The sequence below is a fragment of the Pleurodeles waltl genome, chromosome 9 (assembly GCF_031143425.1).
Source record: "Pleurodeles waltl isolate 20211129_DDA chromosome 9, aPleWal1.hap1.20221129, whole genome shotgun sequence".
In the NCBI taxonomy this organism is placed as follows: domain Eukaryota; kingdom Metazoa; phylum Chordata; class Amphibia; order Caudata; family Salamandridae; genus Pleurodeles; species Pleurodeles waltl.
In genome coordinates, this window is record NC_090448.1 from 176,175,654 (window position 1) to 176,194,083 (window position 18,430).

The window sequence follows — 18,430 nt, forward strand, 5'->3', positions numbered from 1 at the left end:
ACAGGAAACGCCCCAAAGCGCATCGTGGACACATCCAAATTTTTTAAAGAAAACAGAGGTGTTTTTTGCAAAGTGCCTACCTGTAGATTTTGGCCTCTAGCTCAGCCGGCACCTAGGGAAACCTACCAAACCTGTGCATTTCTGAAAACTAGAGACCTAGGGGAATCCAAGATGAGGTGACTTGTGTGGCTCGGACCAGGTTCTGTTACCCTGAATCCTTTGCAAACCTCAAAATTTGGCTAAAAAAACACATGTTCCTCACATTTCTGTGGCAGAAAGTTCTGGAATCTGAGAGGAGCCACAAATTTCCTTCCACCCAGCGTTCCCCCAAGTCTCCCGATAAAAATGATACCTCACTTGTGTGGGTAGGCCTAGCGCCCGCAACAGGAAACGCCCCATAGCGCAACGTGGACACATCCAAATTTTTGAAAGAAAACAGAGGTGTTTTTTGCAAAGTGCCTACCTGTAGATTTTGACCTCTAGCTCAGCCGGCACCTAGGGAAACCTACCAAACCTGTGCATTTCTAAAAACTAGAGACCTAGGGGAATCCAAGATGAGGTGACTTGTGTGGCTCGGACCAAGTTCTGTTACTCTGACTCCTTTGCAAACCTCAAAATTTGGCTAAAAAAACACATGTTCCTCACATTTCTGTGGCAGAAAGTTCTGGAATCTGAGAGGAGCCACAAATTTCCTTCCATCCAGCGTTCCCCCAAGTCTCCCGATAAAAATGATACCTCACTTGTGTGGGTAGGCCTAGCGACCGCGACAGGAAACGCCCCAAAGCGCAACGTGGACACATCCAAATTTTTGAAAGAAAACAGAGGTGTTTTTAGAAAAGTGCCTACCTGTAGATTTTGGCCTCTAGCTCAGCCGGCACCTAGGGAAACCTACCAAACCTGTGCATTTCTGAAAACTAGAGACCTAGGGGAATCCAAGATGGGGTGACTTGTGTGGCTCGGACCAGGTTCTGTTATCCTGAATCCTTTGCAAACCTCAAAATTTGGCTAAAAAAACACATGTTCCTCACATTTCTGTGGCAGAAAGTTCTGGAATCTGAGAGGAGCCACAAATTTCCTTCCACCCAGCGTTTCCCCAAGTCTCCCGATAAAAATGATACCTCACTTGTGTGGGTAGGCCTAGCGCCCGCGACAGGAAACGCCCCAAAGCGCATCGTGGACACATCCAAATTTTTGAAAGAAAACAGAGGTGTTTTTTGCAAAGTGCCTAACTGTAGATTTTGGCCTCTAGCTCAGCCGGTACCTAGGGAAACCTACCAAACCTGTGCATTTCTGAAAACTAGAGACCTAGGGGAATCCAAGATGAGGTGACTTGTGTGGCTCGGACCAGGTTCTGTTACCCTGAATCCTTTGCAAACCTCAAAATTTGGCTAAAAAAACACATGTTCCTCACATTTCTGTGGCAGAAAGTTCTGGAATCTGAGAGGAGCCACAAATTTCCTTCCACCCAGCGTTCCCCCAAGTCTCCCGATAAAAATGATACCTCACTTGTGTGGGTAGGCCTAGCGCCCGCAACAGGAAACGCCCCATAGCGCAACGTGGACACATCCAAATTTTTGAAAGAAAACAGAGGTGTTTTTTGCAAAGTGCCTACCTGTAGATTTTGACCTCTAGCTCAGCCGGCACCTAGGGAAACCTACCAAACCTGTGCATTTCTAAAAACTAGAGACCTAGGGGAATCCAAGATGAGGTGACTTGTGTGGCTCGGACCAAGTTCTGTTACTCTGACTCCTTTGCAAACCTCAAAATTTGGCTAAAAAAACACATGTTCCTCACATTTCTGTGGCAGAAAGTTCTGGAATCTGAGAGGAGCCACAAATTTCCTTCCATCCAGCGTTCCCCCAAGTCTCCCGATAAAAATGATACCTCACTTGTGTGGGTAGGCCTAGCGACCGCGACAGGAAACGCCCCAAAGCGCAACGTGGACACATCCAAATTTTTGAAAGAAAACAGAGGTGTTTTTAGAAAAGTGCCTACCTGTAGATTTTGGCCTCTAGCTCAGCCGGCACCTAGGGAAACCTACCAAACCTGTGCATTTCTGAAAACTAGAGACCTAGGGGAATCCAAGATGGGGTGACTTGTGTGGCTCGGACCAGGTTCTGTTATCCTGAATCCTTTGCAAACCTCAAAATTTGGCTAAAAAAACACATGTTCCTCACATTTCTGTGGCAGAAAGTTCTGGAATCTGAGAGGAGCCACAAATTTCCTTCCACCCAGCGTTCCCCCAAGTCTCCCGATAAAAATGATACCTCACTTGTGTGGGTAGGCCTAGCGCCCGCGACAGGAAACGCCCCAAAGCGCATCGTGGACACATCCAAATTTTTGAAAGAAAACAGAGGTGTTTTTTGCAAAGTGCCTAACTGTAGATTTTGGCCTCTAGCTCAGCCGGTACCTAGGGAAACCTACCAAACCTGTGCATTTCTGAAAACTAGAGACCTAGGGGAATCCAAGATGAGGTGACTTGTGTGGCTCGGACCAGGTTCTGTTACCCTGAATCCTTTGCAAACCTCAAAATTTGGCTAAAAAAACACATGTTCCTCACATTTCTGTGGCAGAAAGTTCTGGAATCTGAGAGGAGCCACAAATTTCCTTCCACCCAGCGTTCCCCCAAGTCTCCCGATAAAAATGATACCTCACTTGTGTGGGTAGGCCTAGCGCCCGCAACAGGAAACGCCCCAAAGCACAACGTGGACACATCCAAATTTTTGAAAGAAAACAGAGGTGTTTTTTGCAAAGTGCCTACCTGTAGATTTTGACCTCTAGCTCAGCCGGCACCTAGGGAAACCTACCAAACCTGTGCATTTCTGAAAACTAGAGACCTAGGGGAATCCAAGATGGGGTGACTTGTGTGGCTCGGACCAGGTTCTGTTACCCTGAATCCTTTGCAAACCTCAAAATTTGGCTAAAAAAACACATGTTCCTCACATTTCTGTGGCAGAAAGTTCTGGAATCTGAGAGGAGCCACAAATTTCCTTCCACCCAGCTTTCCCCCAAGTCTCCCGATAAAAATGATACCTCACTTGTGTGGGTAGGCCTAGCGCCCGCGACAGGAAACGCCCCAAAGCACAACGTGGACACATCCAAATTTTTGAAAGAAAACAGAGGTGTTTTTTGCAAAGTGCATACCTGTAGATTTTGGCCTCTAGCTCAGCCGGCACCTAGGGAAACCTACCAAACCTGTGCATTTCTGAAAACTAGAGACCTAAGGGAATCCATGATGGGGTGACTTGTGTGGCTCGGACCAGGTTCTGTTACCCAGAATCCTTTACAAACCTCAAAATTTGGCTAAAAAAACACATGTTCCTCACATTTCTGTGGCAGAAAGGTCTGGAATCTGAGAGGAGCCACAAATTTCCTTTCACCCAGCGTTCCCCCAAGTCTCCCGATAAAAATGATACCTCACTTGTGTGGTTAGGCCTAGCGCCCACGACAGGAAACGCCCCAAAGCGCAACGTGGACACATCCAAATTTTTGAAAGAAAACAGAGGTGTTTTTTGCAAAGTGCCTACCTATAAATTTTGGCCTCTAGCTCAGCCGGCACCTAGGGAAACCTACCAAACCTGTGCATTTCTGAAAACTAGAGACCTAGGGGAATCCAAGATGGGGTGACTTTTGTGGCTCGGACCAGGTTCTGTTACCCAGAATCCTTTGCAAACCTCAAAATTTGGCTAAAAAAACACATGTTCCTCACATTTCTGTGGCAGAAAGTTCTGGAATCTGAGAGGAGTCACAAATTTCCTTCCACCCAGCGTTCCCCCAAGTCTCCCGATAAAAATGATACCTCACTTGTGTGGGTAGGCCTAGCGCCCGCGACAGGAAACGCCCCAAAGCGCATAGTGGACACATCCAAATTTTTGAAAGAAAACAGAGGTGTTTTTTGCAAAGTGCCTACCTGTAGATTTTGGCCTCTAGCTCAGCCGGCACCTAGGGAAACCTACCAAACCTGTGCATTTCTGAAAACTAGAGACCTAGGGGAATCCAAGATGAGGTGACTTGTGTGGCTCGGACCAAGTTCTGTTACCCTGACTCCTTTGCAAACCTCAAAATTTGGCTAAAAATACACATGTTCCTCACATTTCTGTGGCAGAAAGTTCTGGAATCTGAGAGGAGCCACAAATTTCCTTCCACCCAGCGTTCCCCCAAGTCTCCCGATAAAAATGATACCTCACTTGTGTGGGTAGGCCTAGCGCCCGCGACAGGAAATGCCCCAAAGCGCATTGTGGACACATCCAAATTTTTGAAAGAAAACAGAGGTGTTTTTTGCAAAGTGCCTACCTGTAGATTTTGGCCTCTAGCTCAGCCGGCACCTAGGGAAACCTACCAAACCTGTGCATTTCTGAAAACTAGAGACCTAGGGGAATCCAAGATGAGGTGACTTGTGTGGCTCGGACCAAGTTCTGTTACCCTGACTCCTTTGCAAACCTCAAAATTTGGCTAAAAATACACATGTTCCTCACATTTCTGTGGCAGAAAGTTCTGGAATCTGAGAGGTGCCACAAATTTCCTTCCACCCAGCGTTCCCCCAAGTCTCCCGATAAAAATGATACCTCACTTGTGTGGGTAGGCCTAGCGCCCGCAACAGGAAACGCCCCAAAGCGCAACGTGGACACATCCAAATTTTTGAAAGAAAACAGAGGTGTTTTTTGCAAAGTGCCTACCTGTAGATTTTGGCCTCTAGCTCAGCCGGCACCTAGGGAAACCTACCAAACCTGTGCATTTCTGAAAACTAGAGACCTAGGGGAATCCAAGATGAGGTGACTTGTGTGGCTCGGACCAAGTTCTGTTACCCTGACTCCTTTGCAAACCTCAAAATTTGGCTAAAAAAACACATGTTCCTCACATTTCTGTGGCAGAAAGGTCTGAAATCTGAGAGGAGCCACAAATTTCCTTCCACCCAGCGTTCCCCCAAGTCTCCCGATAAAAATGATACCTCACTTGTGTGGTTAGGCCTAGCGCCCACGACAGGAAACGCCCCAAAGCGCAACGTGGACACATCCAAATTTTTGAAAGAAAACAGAGGTGTTTTTTGCAAAGTGCCTACCTGTAAATTTTGGCCTCTAGCTCAGCCGGCACCTAAGGAAACCTACCAAACCTGTGCATTTCTGAAAACTAGAGACCTAGGGGAATCCAAGATGGGGTGACTTTTGTAGCTCGGACCAGGTTCGGTTACCCAGAATCCTTTGCAAACCTCAAAATTTGGCTAAAAAAACACATGTTCCTCACATTTCTGTGGCAGAAAGTTCTGGAATCTGAGAGGAGTCACAAATTTCCTTCCACCCAGCGTTCCCCCAAGTCTCCCGATAAAAATGATACCTCACTTGTGTGGGTAGGCCTAGCGCCCGCGACAGGAAACGCCCCAAAGCGCATCGTGGACACATCCAAATTTTTTAAAGAAAACAGAGGTGTTTTTTGCAAAGTGCCTACCTGTAGATTTTGGCCTCTAGCTCAGCCGGCACCTAGGGAAACCTACCAAACCTGTGCATTTCTGAAAACTAGAGACCTAGGGGAATCCAAGATGAGGTGACTTGTGTGGCTCGGACCAGGTTCTGTTACCCTGAATCCTTTGCAAACCTCAAAATGTGGCTAAAAAAACACATGTTCCTCACATTTCTGTGGCAGAAAGTTCTGGAATCTGAGAGGAGCCACAAATTTCCTTCCACCCAGCGTTCCCCCAAGTCTCCCGATAAAAATGATACCTCACTTGTGTGGGTAGGCCTAGCGCCCGCAACAGGAAACGCCCCAAAGCGCAACGTGGACACATCCAAATTTTTGAAAGAAAACAGAGGTGTTTTTTGCAAAGTGCCTACCTGTAGATTTTGACCTCTAGCTCAGCCGGCACCTAGGGAAACCTACCAAACCTGTGCATTTCTGAAAACTAGAGACCTAGGGGAATCCAAGATGAGGTGACTTGTGTGGCTCGGACCAAGTTCTGTTACTCTGACTCCTTTGCAAACCTCAAAATTTGGCTAAAAAAACACATGTTCCTTACATTTCTGTGGCAGAAAGTTCTGGAATCTGAGAGGAGCCACAAATTTCCTTCCATCCAGCGTTCCCCCAAGTCTCCCGATAAAAATGATACCTCACTTGTGTGGGTAGGCCTAGCGCCCGCGACAGGAAACGCCCCAAAGCGCAACGTGGACACATCCAAATTTTTGAAAGAAAACAGAGGTGTTTTTAGAAAAGTGCCTACCTGTAGATTTTGGCCTCTAGCTCAGCCGGCACCTAGGGAAACCTACCAAACCTGTGCATTTCTGAAAACTAGAGACCTAGGGGAATCCAAGATGGGGTGACTTGTGTGGCTCGGACCAGGTTCTGTTATCCTGAATCCTTTGCAAACCTCAAAATTTGGCCAAAAAAACACATGTTCCTCACATTTCTGTGGCAGAAATTTCTGGAATCTGAGAGGAGCCACAAATTTCCTTCCACCCAGCGTTCCCCCAAGTCTCCCGATAAAAATGATACCTCACTTGTGTGGGTAGGCCTAGCGCCCGCGACAGGAAACGCCCCAAAGCGCATCGTGGACACATCCAAATTTTTGAAAGAAAACAGAGGTGTTTTTTGCAAAGTGCCTAACTGTAGATTTTGGCCTCTAGCTCAGCCGGTACCTAGGGAAACCTACCAAACCTGTGCATTTCTGAAAACTAGAGACCTAGGGGAATCCAAGATGAGGTGACTTGTGTGCCTTTGACCAGGTTCTGTTACCCTGAATCCTTTGCAAACCTCAAAATTTGGCCAAAAAAACACATGTTCCTCACATTTCTGTGGCAGAAATTTCTGGAATCTGAGAGGAGCCACAAATTTCCTTCCACCCAGCATTCCCCCAAGTCTCCCGATAAAAATGATACCTCACTTGTGTGGGTAGGCCTAGCGCCCGCGACAGGAAACGCCCCAAAGCGCATCGTGGACACATCCAAATTTTTGAAAGAAAACAGAGGTGTTTTTTGCAAAGTGCCTAACTGTAGATTTTGGCCTCTAGCTCAGCCGGCACCTAGGGAAACCTACCAAACCTGTGCATTTCTGAAAACTAGAGACCTAGGGGAATCCATGATGGGGTGACTTGTGTGGATCGGACCAGGTTCTGTTACCCAGAATCCTTTACAAACCTCAAAATTTGGCTAAAAAAACACATGTTCCTCACATTTCTGTGGCAGAAAGGTCTGGAATCTGAGAGGAGCCACAAATTTCCTTTCACCCAGCGTTCCCCCAAGTCACCCGATAAAAATGATACCTCACTTGTGTGGTTAGGCCTAGCGCCCACGACAGGAAACGCCCCAAAGCGCAACGTGGACACATCCAAATTTTTGAAAGAAAACAGAGGTGTTTTTTGCAAAGTGCCTACCTGTAGATTTTGGCCTCTAGCTCAGCCGGCACCTAGGGAAACCTACCAAACCTGTGCATTTCTGAAAACTAGAGACCTAGGGGAATCCAAGATGAGGTGACTTGTGTGGCTCGGACCAAGTTCTGTTACCCTGACTCCTTTGCAAACCTCAAAATTTGGCTAAAAAAACACATGTTCCTCACATTTCTGTGGCAGAAAGTTCTGGAATCTGAGAGGAGCCACAAATTTCCTTCCACCCAGCGTTCCCCCAAGTCTCCCGATAAAAATGATACCTCACTTGTGTGGGTAGGCCTAGCGCCCGCGACAGGAAACGCCCCAAAGCGCATCGTGGACACATCCAAATTTTTGAAAGAAAACAGAGGTGTTTTTTGCAAAGTGCCTAACTGTAGATTTTGGCCTCTAGCTCAGCCGGCACCTAGGGAAACCTACCAAACCTGTGCATTTCTGAAAACTAGAGACCTAGGGGAATCCATGATGGGGTGACTTGTGTGGATCGGACCAGGTTCTGTTACCCAGAATCCTTTACAAACCTCAAAATTTGGCTAAAAAAACACATGTTCCTCACATTTCTGTGGCAGAAAGGTCTGGAATCTGAGAGGAGCCACAAATTTCCTTCCACCCAGCGTTCCCCCAAGTCTCCCGATAAAAATGATACCTCACTTGTGTGGGTAGGCCTAGCGCCCGCGACAGGAAACGCCCCAAAGCGCATCGTGGACACATCCAAATTTTTGAAAGAAAACAGCGGTGTTTTTTGTAAAGTGCCTACCTGTAGATTTTGGCCTCTAGCTCAGCCGGCACCTAGGGAAACCTACCAAACCTGTGCATTTCTGAAAACTAGAGACCTAGGGGAATCCATGATGGGGTGACTTGTGTGGCTCGGACCAGGTTCTGTTACCCAGAATCCTTTACAAACCTCAAAATTTGGCTAAAAAAACACATGTTCCTCACATTTCTGTGGCAGAAAGGTCTGGAATCTGAGAGGAGCCACAAATTTCCTTTCACCCAGCGTTCCCCCAAGTCTCCCGATAAAAATGATACCTCACTTGTGTGGTTAGGCCTAGCGCCCACGACAGGAAACGCCCCAAAGCGCAACGTGGACACATCCAAATTTTTGAAAGAAAACAGAGGTGTTTTTTGCAAAGTGCCTACCTGTAAATTTTGGCCTCTAGCTCAGCCGGCACCTAGGGAAACCTACCAAACCTGTGCATTTCTGAAAACTAGAGACCTAGGGGAATCCAAGATGGGGTGACTTTTGTGGCTCGGACCAGGTTCTGTTACCCAGAATCCTTTGCAAACCTCAAAATTTGGCTAAAAAAACACATGTTCCTCACATTTCTGTGGCAGAAAGTTCTGGAATCTGAGAGGAGTCACAAATTTCCTTCCACCCAGCGTTCCCCCAAGTCTCCCGATAAAAATGATACCTCACTTGTGTGGGTAGGCCTAGCGCCCGCGACAGGAAACGCCCCAAAGCGCATCGTGGACACATCCAAATTTTTTAAAGAAAACAGAGGTGTTTTTTGCAAAGTGCCTACCTGTAGATTTTGGCCTCTAGCTCAGCCGGCACCTAGGGAAACCTACCAAACCTGTGCATTTCTGAAAACTAGAGACCTAGGGGAATCCAAGATGAGGTGACTTGTGTGGCTCGGACCAGGTTCTGTTACCCTGAATCCTTTGCAAACCTCAAAATTTGGCTAAAAAAACACATGTTCCTCACATTTCTGTGGCAGAAAGTTCTGGAATCTGAGAGGAGCCACAAATTTCCTTCCACCCAGCGTTCCCCCAAGTCTCCCGATAAAAATGATACCTCACTTGTGTGGGTAGGCCTAGCGCCCGCAACAGGAAACGCCCCATAGCGCAACGTGGACACATCCAAATTTTTGAAAGAAAACAGAGGTGTTTTTTGCAAAGTGCCTACCTGTAGATTTTGACCTCTAGCTCAGCCGGCACCTAGGGAAACCTACCAAACCTGTGCATTTCTAAAAACTAGAGACCTAGGGGAATCCAAGATGAGGTGACTTGTGTGGCTCGGACCAAGTTCTGTTACTCTGACTCCTTTGCAAACCTCAAAATTTGGCTAAAAAAACACATGTTCCTCACATTTCTGTGGCAGAAAGTTCTGGAATCTGAGAGGAGCCACAAATTTCCTTCCATCCAGCGTTCCCCCAAGTCTCCCGATAAAAATGATACCTCACTTGTGTGGGTAGGCCTAGCGACCGCGACAGGAAACGCCCCAAAGCGCAACGTGGACACATCCAAATTTTTGAAAGAAAACAGAGGTGTTTTTAGAAAAGTGCCTACCTGTAGATTTTGGCCTCTAGCTCAGCCGGCACCTAGGGAAACCTACCAAACCTGTGCATTTCTGAAAACTAGAGACCTAGGGGAATCCAAGATGGGGTGACTTGTGTGGCTCGGACCAGGTTCTGTTATCCTGAATCCTTTGCAAACCTCAAAATTTGGCTAAAAAAACACATGTTCCTCACATTTCTGTGGCAGAAAGTTCTGGAATCTGAGAGGAGCCACAAATTTCCTTCCACCCAGCGTTTCCCCAAGTCTCCCGATAAAAATGATACCTCACTTGTGTGGGTAGGCCTAGCGCCCGCGACAGGAAACGCCCCAAAGCGCATCGTGGACACATCCAAATTTTTGAAAGAAAACAGAGGTGTTTTTTGCAAAGTGCCTAACTGTAGATTTTGGCCTCTAGCTCAGCCGGTACCTAGGGAAACCTACCAAACCTGTGCATTTCTGAAAACTAGAGACCTAGGGGAATCCAAGATGAGGTGACTTGTGTGGCTCGGACCAGGTTCTGTTACCCTGAATCCTTTGCAAACCTCAAAATTTGGCTAAAAAAACACATGTTCCTCACATTTCTGTGGCAGAAAGTTCTGGAATCTGAGAGGAGCCACAAATTTCCTTCCACCCAGCGTTCCCCCAAGTCTCCCGATAAAAATGATACCTCACTTGTGTGGGTAGGCCTAGCGCCCGCAACAGGAAACGCCCCATAGCGCAACGTGGACACATCCAAATTTTTGAAAGAAAACAGAGGTGTTTTTTGCAAAGTGCCTACCTGTAGATTTTGACCTCTAGCTCAGCCGGCACCTAGGGAAACCTACCAAACCTGTGCATTTCTAAAAACTAGAGACCTAGGGGAATCCAAGATGAGGTGACTTGTGTGGCTCGGACCAAGTTCTGTTACTCTGACTCCTTTGCAAACCTCAAAATTTGGCTAAAAAAACACATGTTCCTCACATTTCTGTGGCAGAAAGTTCTGGAATCTGAGAGGAGCCACAAATTTCCTTCCATCCAGCGTTCCCCCAAGTCTCCCGATAAAAATGATACCTCACTTGTGTGGGTAGGCCTAGCGACCGCGACAGGAAACGCCCCAAAGCGCAACGTGGACACATCCAAATTTTTGAAAGAAAACAGAGGTGTTTTTAGAAAAGTGCCTACCTGTAGATTTTGGCCTCTAGCTCAGCCGGCACCTAGGGAAACCTACCAAACCTGTGCATTTCTGAAAACTAGAGACCTAGGGGAATCCAAGATGGGGTGACTTGTGTGGCTCGGACCAGGTTCTGTTATCCTGAATCCTTTGCAAACCTCAAAATTTGGCTAAAAAAACACATGTTCCTCACATTTCTGTGGCAGAAAGTTCTGGAATCTGAGAGGAGCCACAAATTTCCTTCCACCCAGCGTTCCCCCAAGTCTCCCGATAAAAATGATACCTCACTTGTGTGGGTAGGCCTAGCGCCCGCGACAGGAAACGCCCCAAAGCGCATCGTGGACACATCCAAATTTTTGAAAGAAAACAGAGGTGTTTTTTGCAAAGTGCCTAACTGTAGATTTTGGCCTCTAGCTCAGCCGGTACCTAGGGAAACCTACCAAACCTGTGCATTTCTGAAAACTAGAGACCTAGGGGAATCCAAGATGAGGTGACTTGTGTGGCTCGGACCAGGTTCTGTTACCCTGAATCCTTTGCAAACCTCAAAATTTGGCTAAAAAAACACATGTTCCTCACATTTCTGTGGCAGAAAGTTCTGGAATCTGAGAGGAGCCACAAATTTCCTTCCACCCAGCGTTCCCCCAAGTCTCCCGATAAAAATGATACCTCACTTGTGTGGGTAGGCCTAGCGCCCGCAACAGGAAACGCCCCAAAGCACAACGTGGACACATCCAAATTTTTGAAAGAAAACAGAGGTGTTTTTTGCAAAGTGCCTACCTGTAGATTTTGACCTCTAGCTCAGCCGGCACCTAGGGAAACCTACCAAACCTGTGCATTTCTGAAAACTAGAGACCTAGGGGAATCCAAGATGGGGTGACTTGTGTGGCTCGGACCAGGTTCTGTTACCCTGAATCCTTTGCAAACCTCAAAATTTGGCTAAAAAAACACATGTTCCTCACATTTCTGTGGCAGAAAGTTCTGGAATCTGAGAGGAGCCACAAATTTCCTTCCACCCAGCTTTCCCCCAAGTCTCCCGATAAAAATGATACCTCACTTGTGTGGGTAGGCCTAGCGCCCGCGACAGGAAACGCCCCAAAGCACAACGTGGACACATCCAAATTTTTGAAAGAAAACAGAGGTGTTTTTTGCAAAGTGCATACCTGTAGATTTTGGCCTCTAGCTCAGCCGGCACCTAGGGAAACCTACCAAACCTGTGCATTTCTGAAAACTAGAGACCTAAGGGAATCCATGATGGGGTGACTTGTGTGGCTCGGACCAGGTTCTGTTACCCAGAATCCTTTACAAACCTCAAAATTTGGCTAAAAAAACACATGTTCCTCACATTTCTGTGGCAGAAAGGTCTGGAATCTGAGAGGAGCCACAAATTTCCTTTCACCCAGCGTTCCCCCAAGTCTCCCGATAAAAATGATACCTCACTTGTGTGGTTAGGCCTAGCGCCCACGACAGGAAACGCCCCAAAGCGCAACGTGGACACATCCAAATTTTTGAAAGAAAACAGAGGTGTTTTTTGCAAAGTGCCTACCTATAAATTTTGGCCTCTAGCTCAGCCGGCACCTAGGGAAACCTACCAAACCTGTGCATTTCTGAAAACTAGAGACCTAGGGGAATCCAAGATGGGGTGACTTTTGTGGCTCGGACCAGGTTCTGTTACCCAGAATCCTTTGCAAACCTCAAAATTTGGCTAAAAAAACACATGTTCCTCACATTTCTGTGGCAGAAAGTTCTGGAATCTGAGAGGAGTCACAAATTTCCTTCCACCCAGCGTTCCCCCAAGTCTCCCGATAAAAATGATACCTCACTTGTGTGGGTAGGCCTAGCGCCCGCGACAGGAAACGCCCCAAAGCGCATAGTGGACACATCCAAATTTTTGAAAGAAAACAGAGGTGTTTTTTGCAAAGTGCCTACCTGTAGATTTTGGCCTCTAGCTCAGCCGGCACCTAGGGAAACCTACCAAACCTGTGCATTTCTGAAAACTAGAGACCTAGGGGAATCCAAGATGAGGTGACTTGTGTGGCTCGGACCAAGTTCTGTTACCCTGACTCCTTTGCAAACCTCAAAATTTGGCTAAAAATACACATGTTCCTCACATTTCTGTGGCAGAAAGTTCTGGAATCTGAGAGGAGCCACAAATTTCCTTCCACCCAGCGTTCCCCCAAGTCTCCCGATAAAAATGATACCTCACTTGTGTGGGTAGGCCTAGCGCCCGCGACAGGAAATGCCCCAAAGCGCATTGTGGACACATCCAAATTTTTGAAAGAAAACAGAGGTGTTTTTTGCAAAGTGCCTACCTGTAGATTTTGGCCTCTAGCTCAGCCGGCACCTAGGGAAACCTACCAAACCTGTGCATTTCTGAAAACTAGAGACCTAGGGGAATCCAAGATGAGGTGACTTGTGTGGCTCGGACCAGGTTCTGTTACCCTGAATCCTTTGCAAACCTCAAAATTTGGCTAAAAAAACACATGTTCCTCACATTTCTGTGGCAGAAAGTTCTGGAATCTGAGAGGAGCCACAAATTTCCTTCCACCCAGCGTTCCCCCAAGTCTCCCGATAAAAATGATACCTCACTTGTGTAGGTAGGCCTAGCGCCCGCGACAGGAAACGCCCCAAAGCGCATCGTGGACACATCCACATTTTTTAAAGAAAACAGAGGTGTTTTTCGCAAAGTGCCTACCTGTAGATTTTGGCCTCTAGCTCATCCGGCACCTAGGGAAACCTACCAAACCTGTGCATTTCTGAACACTAGAGACCTAGGGGAATCCAAGATGAGGTGACTTGTGTGGCTCGGACCAAGTTCTGTTACCCTGACTCCTTTGCAAACCTCAAAATTTGGCTAAAAAAACACATGTTCCTCACATTTCTGTGGCAGAAAGTTCTGGAATCTGAGAGGAGCCACAAATTTCCTTCCACCCAGCGTTCCCCCAAGTCTCCCGATAAAAATGATACCTCACTTGTGTGGGTAGGCCTAGCGCCCGCGACAGGAAACGCCCCAAAGCGCAACGTGGACACATCCAAATTTTTGAAAGAAAACAGAGGTGTTTTTAGCAAATTGCCTACCTGTAGATTTTGGCCTCTAGCTCAGCCGGCACCTAGGGAAACCTACCAAACCTGTGCATTTCTGAAAGCTAGAGACCTAGGGGAATCCAAGATGAGGTGACTTGTGTGGCTCGGACCAAGTTCTGTTACCCTGACTCCTTTGCAAACCTCAAAATTTGGCTAAAAAAACACATGTTCCTCACATTTCTGTGGCAGAAAGTTCTGGAATCTGAGAGGAGCCACAAATTTCCTTCCACCCAGCGTTCCCCCAAGTCTCCCGATAAAAATGATACCTCACTTGTGTGGGTAGGCCTAGCGCCCGCGACAGGAAACGCCCCAAAGCGCATCGTGGACACATCCAAATTTTTTAAAGAAAACAGAGGTGTTTTTTGCAAAGTGCCTACCTGTAGATTTTGGCCTCTAGCTCAGCCGGCACCTAGGGAAACCTACCAAACCTGTGCATTTCTGAAAACTAGAGACCTAGGGGAATCCAAGAAGAGGTGACTTGTGTGGCTCGGACCAATTTCTGTTACCCTGAATCCTTTGCAAACCTCAAAATTTGGCTAAAAAAACACATGTTCCTCACATTTCTGTAGCAGAAAGTTCTGGAATCTGAGAGGAGCCACAAATTTCCTTCCAGCCAGCGTTCCCCCAAGTCTCCCAATAAAAATGATACCTCACTTGTGTGGGTAGGCCTAGCGCCCGCAACAGGAAACGACCCAAAGCGCAACGTGGACACATCCAAATTTTTTAAAGAAAACAGAGGTGTTTTTTGCAAAGTGCCTACCTGTAGATTTTGGCCTCTAGCTCAGCCGGCACCTAGGGAAACCTACCAAACCTGTGCAGTTCTGAAAACTAGAGACCTAGGGGAATCCAAGATGAGGTGACTTGTGTGGCTCGGACCAGGTTCTGTTACCCTGAATCCTTTGCAAACCTCAAAATTTGGCTAAAAAAACACATGTTCCTCACATTTCGATGGCAGAAAGTTCTGGAATCTGAGAGGAGCCACAAATTTCCTTCCACCCAGCGTTCCCCCAAGTCTCCCGATAAAAATGATACCTCACTTGTGTGGGTAGGCCTAGCGCCCGCAACAGGAAACGCCCCAAAGCGCAACGTGGACACATCCAAATTTTTGAAAGAAAACAGAGGTGTTTTTTGCAAAGTGCCTACCTGTTGATTTTGGCCTCTAGCTCAGTCGTCACCTAGGGAAACCTACCAAACCTGTGCATTTCTGAAAACTAGAGACCTAGGGGAATCCGAGATGAGGTGACTTGTGTGGCTCGGACCAAGTTCTGTTACCCTGACTCCTTTGCAAACCTCAAAATTTGGCTAAAAAAACACATGTTCCTCACATTTCTGTGGCAGAAAGTTCTGGAATCTGAGAGGAGCCACAAATTTCCTTCCACCCAGCGTTCCCCCAAGTCTCCCGATAAAAATGATACCTCACTTGTGTGGGTAGGCCTAGAGCCCGCAACAGGAAACGCCCCAAAGCGCAAAGTGGATACATCCAAATTTTTGAAAGAAAACAGAGGTGTTTTTTGCAAAGTGCCTACCTGTAGATTTTGACCTCTAGCTCAGCCGGCACCTAGGGAAACCTACCAAACCTGTGCATTTCTGAAAACTAGAGACCTAGGGGAATCCAAGATGAGGTGACTTGTGTGGCTCGGACCAAGTTCTGTTACTCTGACTCCTTTGCAAACCTCATAATTTGGCTAAAAAAACACATGTTCCTCACATTTCTGTGGCAGAAAGTTCTGGAATCTGAGAGGAGCCACAAATTTCCTTCCATCCAGCGTTCCCCCAAGTCTCCCGATAAAAATGATACCTCACTTGTGTGGGTAGGCCTAGCGCCCGCGACAGGAAACGCCCCAAAGCGCAACGTGGACACATCCAAATTTTTGAAAGAAAACAGAGGTGTTTTTAGAAAAGTGCCTACCTGTAGATTTTGGCCTCTAGCTCAGCCGGCACCTAGGGAAACCTACCAAACCTGTGCATTTCTGAAAAATAGAGACCTAGGGGAATCCAAGATGAGGTGACTTGTGTGGCTCGGACCAGGTTCTGTTACCCTGAATCCTTTGCAAACCTCAAAATTTGGCTAAAAAAACACATGTTCCTCACATTTCTGTGGCAGAAAGTTCTGGAATCTGAGAGGAGCCACAAATTTCCTTCCACCCAGCGTTCCCCCAAGTCTCCCGATAAAAATGATACCTCACTTGTGTGGGTAGGCCTAGCGCCCGCAACAGGAAACGCCCCAAAGCACAACGTGGACACATCCAAATTTTTGAAAGAAAACAGAGGTGTTTTTTGCAAAGTGCCTACCTGTAGATTTTGACCTCTAGCACAGCCGGCACCTAGGGAAACCTACCAAACCTGTGCATTTCTGAAAACTAGAGACCTAGGGGAATCCAAGATGGGGTGACTTGTGTGGCTCGGACCAGGTTCTGTTACCCTGAATCCTTTGCAAACCTCAAAATTTGGCTAAAAAAACACATGTTCCTCACATTTCTGTGGCAGAAAGTTCTGGAATCTGAGAGGAGCCACAAATTTCCTTCCACCCAGCTTTCCCCCAAGTCTCCCGATAAAAATGATACCTCACTTGTGTGGGTAGGCCTAGCGCCCGCGACAGGAAACGCCCCAAAGCGCAACGTGGACACATCCAAATTTTTGAAAGAAAAGAGAGGTGTTTTTTGCAAAGTGCCTACCTGTAGATTTTGGCCTCTAGCTCAGCCGGCACCTAGGGAAACCTACCAAACCTGTGCATTTCTGAAAACTAGAGACCTAGGGGAATCCATGATGGGGTGACTTGTGTGGCTCGGACCAGGTTCTGTTACCCAGAATCCTTTACAAACCTCAAAATTTGGCTAAAAAAACACATGTTCCTCACATTTCTGTGGCAGAAAGGTCTGGAATCTGAGAGGAGCCACAAATTTCCTTTCACCCAGCGTTCCCCCAAGTCTCCCGATAAAAATGATACCTCACTTGTGTGGTTAGGCCTAGCGCCCACGACAGGAAACGCCCCAAAGCGCAACGTGGACACATCCAAATTTTTGAAAGAAAACAGAGGTGTTTTTTGCAAAGTGCCTACCTGTAAATTTTGGCCTCTAGCTCAGCCGGCACCTAGGGAAACCTACCAAACCTGTGCATTTCTGAAAACTAGAGACCTAGGGGAATCCAAGATGGGGTGACTTTTGTGGCTCGGACCAGGTTCTGTTACCCAGAATCCTTTGCAAACCTCAAAATTTGGCTAAAAAAACACATGTTCCTCACATTTCTGTGGCAGAAAGTTCTGGAATCTGAGAGGAGTCACAAATTTCCTTCCACCCAGCGTTCCCCCAAGTCTCCCGATAAAAATGATACCTCACTTGTGTGGGTAGGCCTAGCGCCCGCGACAGGAAACGCCCCAAAGCGCATCGTGGACACATCCAAATTTTTTAAAGAAAACAGAGGTGTTTTTTGCAAAGTGTCTACCTGTAGATTTTGGCCTCTAGCTCAGCCGGCACCTAGGGAAACCTACCAACCCTGTGCATTTCTGAAAACTAGAGACCTAGGGGAATCCAAGATGAGGTGACTTGTGTGGCTCGGACCAGGTTCTGTTACCCTGAATCCTTTGCAAACCTCAAAATTTGGCTAAAAAAACACATGTTCCTCACATTTCTGTGGCAGAAAGTTCTGGAATCTGAGAGGAGCCACAAATTTCCTTCCACCCAGCGTTCCCCCAAGTCTCCCGATAAAAATGATACCCCACTTGTGTGGGTAGGCCTAGCGCCCGCAACAGGAAACGCCCCAAAGCGCAACGTGGACACATCCAAATTTTTGAAAGAAAACAGAGGTGTTTTTTGCAAAGTGCCTACCTGTAGATTTTGACCTCTAGCTCAGCCGGCACCTAGGGAAACCTACCAAACCTGTGCATTTCTGAAAACTAGAGACCTAGGGGAATCCAAGATGGGGTGACTTGTGTGGCTCGGACCAGGTTCTGTTACCCTGAATCCTTTGCAAACCTCAAAATTTGGCTAAAAAAACACATGTTCCTCACATTTCTGTGGCAGAAAGTTCTGGAATCTGAGAGGAGCCACAAATTTCCTTCCACCCAGCTTTCCCCCAAGTCTCCCGATAAAAATGATACCTCACTTGTGTGGGTAGGCCTAGCGCCCGCGACAGGAAACGCCCCAAAGCGCAACGTGGACACATCCAAATTTTTGAAAGAAAACAGAGGTGTTTTTAGAAAAGTGCCTACCTGTAGATTTTGGCCTCTAGCTCAGCCGGCACCTAGGGAAACCTACCAAACCTGTGCATTTCTGAAAAATAGAGACCTAGGGGAATCCAAGATGAGGTGACTTGTGTGGCTCGGACCAGGTTCTGTTACCCTGAATCCTTTGCAAACCTCAAAATTTGGCTAAAAAAACACATGTTCCTCACATTTCTGTGGCAGAAAGTTCTGGAATCTGAGAGGAGCCACAAATTTCCTTCCACCCAGCGTTCCCCCAAGTCTCCCGATAAAAATGATACCTCACTTGTGTGGGTAGGCCTAGCGCCCGCAACAGGAAACGCCCCAAAGCACAACGTGGACACATCCAAATTTTTGA